This window comes from Lactuca serriola, chromosome 2 (assembly GCF_051521515.1).
Source record: "Lactuca serriola cultivar US96UC23 chromosome 2, Lser_US96UC23_V15, whole genome shotgun sequence".
Classification (NCBI taxonomy): domain Eukaryota; kingdom Viridiplantae; phylum Streptophyta; class Magnoliopsida; order Asterales; family Asteraceae; genus Lactuca; species Lactuca serriola.
This window is the reverse complement of record NC_136409.1, coordinates 58870473-58877956: the sequence shown is the minus strand read 5'-3', so window position 1 is coordinate 58877956 and position 7484 is coordinate 58870473.

Genomic DNA, 7484 nt, shown 5'->3' with positions numbered 1-7484 from the left:
CTCGGATTACGACTTGGCGGTTCGGCTCAGAAGCAGCTAGCTACAGGCGCTTCATTAAAATAAAGGAAAGGGAGGAGCGAAACTGTCGACGCCGGGAATCGAACCCACGACCTCAAGTTCAACAACCAGCGCTTTAGCCAACTCCTCTAGCTGATTACTTGTTCTTTTACTTCGAAAATTAAAATATAATCCGTCTTTTTCGCACCTACTTTCGAAAATTTGACACTTTTGACCCAAAAACTAAATCTCTTTTATTTTAAATTCCTTTTTCATCCAAAATAATAAAAATAAATAAATAAATAAATATATAAATAAATAAATTAATTAAATAATAATAATAATAATAATAATAATAATTGTTTTATTTTTGATTTTTGTTTTTGACTTTTTATTTAAAATTTTGACTTTGACTTTCAAGTTTGACCTTTGACTTTAAAAACTTTGACTTTCTCGTTTAACTTTTAAAATTTCAAATTTAGCTTTTCGGTTTGATTTTTAAGTTTGACTTTTCAAGTTTGACTTTTGAGTTTGATTTTTTAAATTTGACTTTAAAAATAATAAAAAAAAGGCATTTTAAATTTGACGTTTAATTTTTAGTTTAGCTTCTAGTTTTTTTTTTTTTTTTTTTTTTATTATTGATTTTAAGGTCTACGAGGGAGTTGAAAACATGAAAGAAAGTCGTCAGGATATGTTAAGACAAAATTTCAACCTTTTCGATTATGTCCCTGGAGAAACGCTCGAAACTCAGTTGCAGCGGTTTACTACACTCCCTACTGAGATGAATATAGCCGGGATCTTCTTGTCTAAATCTGAGACAAGCAAAAAGCTATTGAATTCACTTCCAAAATCGTGAGATATGGACGTGGCTGACATCAAGAAGACAAAAGATCTCAATCGTCTTAGTCTGGCTGATATAATTGAAGAACTTAACGCTTTGAATTGTCGAAAAACAATGAGTTCAGCAAACCTTCCGGTCAATGAAGTGTCGTGTTCTCATTCAGTGAAGTTTCATGTTCTCAATCATGTGAAGATACGATTAAATTTCTTCGGGAACAAATTGATTTATTTAAAAGAGAAGTTGAGGACCTGAGATATGAAGGATATCAACTCAGGAAACGATAGAAACCCCTGAAGGCTGAGTTAGAAGCTAAAACCAAGGACTTTAGGAAGCTTCAGGAAGAGTACAACAACAAGTGTGAAAATTATGATTATGTTAAGAGTCAACTTGCTGCTGTAACTGAAGAACTTAACGCCTTAAAAATTAAGTGTGGAAAAACTGATGTCAGTTTCAAAAATTATACTGCGTCAAGTCAGACATTCGAGTCCTTATATGAGACCCAGTTAAAATTCAAAGAAAATCAAAGCAAGGGTCTAGGGTATGATAGTGTTCCTCCACCTTTCAATCATAACTACACATCCATCCCCATGACAAAGAAAGAAATTGACAGGGAGGCACATCTTCAATATGGAAAACGAGCTGGATTTGTGTCAGGAGGAGTTATTAATATTAAAGATACTAATGTTGCTACTTCTTGTGCAGGCAAAGTAACAGAGGATGAGAACAAGGAGAGTTCTTCTGAACAAACAAACAACCCCTTGAACTCTGAATTTGTTGCTTCTAATCAACCTGCCGTTGGTAAATACAGGCCACCATTTCAAGCTAAACAGAGTGCCTGTTGCAACTGTGCGTGTGGGAAAAGCAAGAGACAAGGCAAGGATACGCCACCAGGGGTAGGAAGAGACAACTCCCCAGTGAAGAAAAGGACATGTTTTCACTGTGGAACACCTGGACACATTGCCAGAAATTGTCCTAATCGCGCGTATGTTCCCTACTACGCACAAGGCTGGCAGAACGCGTCAAGAGGGAGACACTCCAAAAGATACCCCTCGAGATCACGATCAGACATTGACGACTGGAATGCCAAGAAGGCCAAGAATTCAACTCCCAAGGCCAAGCATCCAACCCATAAGGCAAAGAATCCGAATCCCAAGGGCAAGAAGGGAATGTCGGCCAAAAAGTCAAATCCAAGAGATGCTCCCGTGAAGCCAAAATCAAAGTCATCTCAACGTCCGACATCAAGTTCAAAAACAAGTACTGAGCCACCCATCAGATCAAAAAAGGAATAGGTTAAACCCAACTACAAATGGGTTCCGAAGGCTCAATCTCCCAAATCAACTAACGATTCTAATATTTCTATGTCTTCTGTTTGTGATAAGCAGGACATGTCATGAGAGAGAGTACCGTGCAAGGATGACAAAGGTTGACCTAGTTTCAAAATGGATTGGGTTCCAAAGACCAACTAATCCCGCTCTGTGTCGGAGCAGCTATGGAGGCATATCATCAGACTTCAGTTTGTTGGTAGTGGCTGTTCCTGGCACTTGATAGGGGACATCTCTCAACTGTACAACACTCAGAATATTGTTTGGGAGTATGTGTCCTTTGCGGGAAGAGAAGAAAGGAAGTGATCACTCATGGGGTTTGTGCTTAATGACATGAAGAATTTTCGGATCTGTTCTGAGATTACGCGTGCTATTCTCAGACCTTCTGGATCCAAATTCAATCGGTGACTTACGGTTTGCGTTTTCTTCTCTAATACTCCTAAGTTTTTTCTTAACCTAATTCGCTTTAAAGAGAAATTTTTGTTTTAGGATAGTTTAAATTTGCGCATTTACTTTCGTTTCTCTCCTATGCACAAATTTAGGGGGAGAAATAAAAACAAAATAAAAATTAGAAAATTTTAAAAAATCCAAAAACATCAGAAAATTAGAAAATAAAAAAATAAATTGGTTATGAGTCTGTGTTTGAGGGAGATGTGTTGGGAAGTGATATTATCAAGTGATAACAGGCAACCTGAGTCTGCGTAACGTACCCGAAGTTGAAGGGTCTATACTCTGACTTGATGCGTCGGTAGGCACGAAAGATTCTAAATGGACTTGACTACGCAGAGTTGAACTTAGGAAATTCATAGACTTGACAAATCTTGACCTAGTTAGATCCGTTCAGCCTGACAATACGACGCTCGGATAGGTTGAGCAGGGAGATATATATGGGAATCTACTCGTCACATTAATTGAACCCGTACTTGGAAGTGGCTTAACTTTTCCTGGATGTGCGGATTTTTTCCTTAATTCCGGTTGGATGGTGCGACTGGTAAATTCCGATAAATTAGGTCTGTAGAAAATCGTTTTCTTTCTTTCCGTCTGTTAGTCATATGTTGTCTCCTTTGCGCGACTTCTAATCCGACCTGGTACACAACATACGCAACTCTATTTCTCTGCAGGATATATATATATATATATATATATATATATATATATATATATATATATATATATATGTGAAATATATGTGTGAAATACTTCTCATCTGTTAGCCATATGCTGTCTCCTTTGCGCGACTTCTAATCTGACCTGGTACACAACATATGCAACCTTCTTCTTCTCAACCCCTCTGAAGTAGTTATCAATAGAATTCTGAATCTCTTCTCTCTCTGAATGGTTGTCTACTCACCCGGTGTAAGGAGTACTCTGGAAGTTCTTGATGGCTGGGGCATATCAGGAAGCGGGAAACACGTTCCAGTACACTTAAAATTGAACTCATACAGATTGTCTATAGATCTCGCTGCTCAATTTAGGTGGACAACAATATCCCTGGTCGTCGTCAGATGAATGGTCCTTAAAATATAGTATCTAAGGAATTAGGATCAGATATAATTTTTAGGAACTTAAGTTCACCTTGTCTTGTAACAAATAGTATGTCCTAAATCTGTCACAAATTTTTCGTGTTTAAGTGGACAACAATACCAACGATCGACCAGACAAAGATGTGAATATGAAAGGTACCAACAAGTGGATAAAGGCTGTCTAAAAACTTTGATCCCAAATCACTCTTAAAGTTAGATATCATTTTTATTTTTGTTAAATTTGTCATAGTTTCTTCTAATTTAAATATTAGGGGAAAATTAAAATTCAAAATAATGAAAAAAAAACAAAAAAAAAAAAAATTCAAAAATCAAATAAAAATCAAAAAAATTAAAAATCCAAAAATAGTGTTATTTCTGTTTTATTTCTTGTTCAGAAAAATCAAAAATCCAAAAATATTTTTGTTTCTATTTTAATTTGTGTGCTAAGTTTTCTTTTAGTTTTGTTTTTGTCTTGAATAGTGATTTCAAGGTATAGATAAGACTCATGGAGTTTGTGTTGAAGATTTCTGAGCTAAAGCCTCGTCCATGAGCATCGAAGAATTCGCATTCGGAGGAGCAAGAAATGAAGATTATTCTTTCAACATTCAATCCTTCAACCCCAGAAGCAAGGTGAAGCTGAAATTGAAGATTATGTGACGGATTGCATTGAAGCCTCCTCAATCAGTCTGCTGCTATTGTTATACTTGCTGAAGTGATCCAGAAGATTTTTTCTCTCTGATGTTCTCTCTGAAGATTCTCAAGCTGAAAGCGTTATCTTTCAAGAATCAGTACGTCAAGCCTCCTCACCCAATGTGCGATCAATGCCAAACTCTGAAGAAAAGCCCAACTGCTCAAGATGAAGTCATTCATGGAAGATTCATATGTTCATCCTGATGCTGTGAAGAATTTGAAGATTAATGCAGAAGCCAAGTTCCCAATGAAGATTAACAAGCAAAGCCAGCTACTTTTTAGGGGGAGCTTGTTGGGTCATTAAGAAAAGAAAGCTATAAACCAAGGGGGAGATTGTTGGGTCAAAATATGGTTTATACTTTACTTTTCTGGGCAATTATATTTTTGTGTAATATTTGGAACTTTATGGTCTAGTTTACGGCCGTAAACTCATTTACGGCCCATTTGTTTCCGGCCCATATCCAACATGTATAAATAGAGGTGTTAGGGTGAGGAGTAGAGATTGATGAACCCTAGAGAGTTTACGGCCAGAGAGACAAAAGAACTATTGTGTGGGTGAATCTTGTTTAAGGAACTTAATTCATATTATCAATATATTCAAGATTCATATTAATTCTTCTTCTCCATCTCTTCTATTTTTGATCTTACATCATCCGTTTGATTGGGATTCCGCACCATCAAACGGATCTGACTGATACACGGACAATTAGGGACTTACATCGGAAATCCATTTTTATATTTTTCCCAGCTTAGTATTGTGTAATAATAGTTAAATAAAAAGTTTGATAATCTCTATCCTTTGAATGCTATTTTTCGTGAATTTATGTTGTTATAAAGATTTAGAAATTTGAAAAATAGTTAACCATATCAAGAATTCAGGGAAAATTTTCTGGAAAACCTCTATTGTATTTACAGTGAAAATACAAGGTTTGACAATTTTTGGAAACTGTTTGATAATATTTTACATTTTTAGGAATATAAAACACCTTTAAATGTGTAGAAACACCTTTAATTTATATTACTAAATCTGGAAAATTAATATTCCAAAGTTGTAATTAATCGCACGACTTGTAGAATTTCATTATTTCAGAAAAAGTGTAACCAATTACGTAAAATCCAATACTAAAACATAAATTGACATTTCACTATATGTAGAGTTTAGTATATTAGCATTAGATTTCGACATGGAAACTCACTAGTGTGTGTTTGATGTCGTAGGATCCCGGTAGTAAGACGTTTGTGCATCCCGAGGCACTACTTGTACCTACACGAAACATTGTGAGTATTCACCATTCCCCTATTTTCGGTTTTTAAATGTTTTGGGGTGGAAAAGCATGTCCTAAAATATTTATGTTCGTTGTATTTAATTGACTCGTATAAACTTGAATGCTATATTTTGCACATAGTGAGTATTCACGCACTCCCCTATTTTCAGTTTTTATGTTTTGGGGTGGAAAAGCATGTCCAGAAAAACTATTGTTTGCATGTCGTATTTAAATGGATTATTATCAAACATGATTGCTATTGTATTGCTATGTTTCTTTATGTATGTCTATGCAACACAGAACATGGGAACTTATCGTACTAAGGCCCTTCCCTTATCTCTAACCATTAACTCTTTGAGCCAATGGTCATTATGGATAGTGCTATTAGGAATTGACAACTCCTCACTCGCCCTATTGCTGGAGTGCATGATACCATATTCATCTATGGAACGATAAGCATAGATCTCGATAGGGCTTCAGTCATAGGTTTGGTTGAGACTCATTGTTTGCTCATATACATACAAACTCGTTTCTCGTTATAGCAATAAACTTGTATTCATTAATAGCAATCAAATTTGTTTATCATTAAAGCAATGTACTTGTATTTACGAAAAGCCTTATTTCAAGCTCGATTTTATAAACTTGTGAACTCACCAACTATTTTCATAGTTGACGCTCGTTTTACATGCTTTTTCAGGAAATAATTAGTAAGTGGATATAAAGATTCATCATCATAGAGCATGCTACATCGTGTTAAAGCCATTATGAAGTTATATTTTGAACAATGTTGTTTTGGAAAAACTTGTACTTTGTTTCTTTTTAAGCTATGGGTTGTAAACTTTTAAATACTGCTATGGTGATGTATCTTTATCTTTTGCAATGAAACCGTTATCGCTGTCATATCTTGCGTTTCCGCTTTAGTGGGGTGTGACAGAAGTGGTATCAGAGCTAAAGTTATAGAGAACATCGGTTTTTCCTTAAGAAAACACAACCTATAACTAAAACTTATAAAGAAATTCTTTTTACTTCAAACATATTACTAGTATAATTAGGTCGGGAGTTGTATCATTTGACCTCGATTAAACATAGCCTGATCATCTATGTTTAATGAAGGAAAGATTTATACAAAGCCGAAGCTAATTATAATGGGAATATGTTCAACTAAAATATTTGAGAAAACTTTATTTCAAAAATTCAAAACGGTTAATTTTGGTGTGTGTAAGCATTGCATATTATAGGCATACATTGTCATTTATTTCATATCTCATTGAAACTATGTCTCAGTCCACTATGTAACTTGTTGGAATAGTGTCTAAGGCTGCAACTATATTAGACAATTATTTGACCCGATTGTGCATGGTCCTTTTGGGTTGCCTTCACCATAGCAACTTGATAGGATGATTTATTATGAGAGAATAAATATTATTAATATATTATGAGAATAATATAAGGAATAATAATATTGTTATTTGATTAATATAAGTCATAAATTAATTAGTATTAATTTGATGACTTAAAGAGATTAATTAAATAAGAGGGTATAAACTGTCAATTGTTTGATAGTTACACTTTAGACTGTAAATCCTTATTGGATGAAGGGTGGACGGATTCTAGGGCTAGGGATAGCCTCAAATCTTCCAATGCTTATCTAAGGAAAGGATTTGGATTGCTTTAAGGAAAGATTATCCAACTAGGGTTTAAGGTGAAACCCTTAAGGAGTCTACAAGTATAAATAGACCCCATGGCCAAGGGAAATCGGCATCTCATCTAAAGTAGAGAACCCGTGGCCGATTTCCTCCTAACCTCTCTCTCTAAAATCATCCTCTTTGCTATTTGGTGTTTGTAA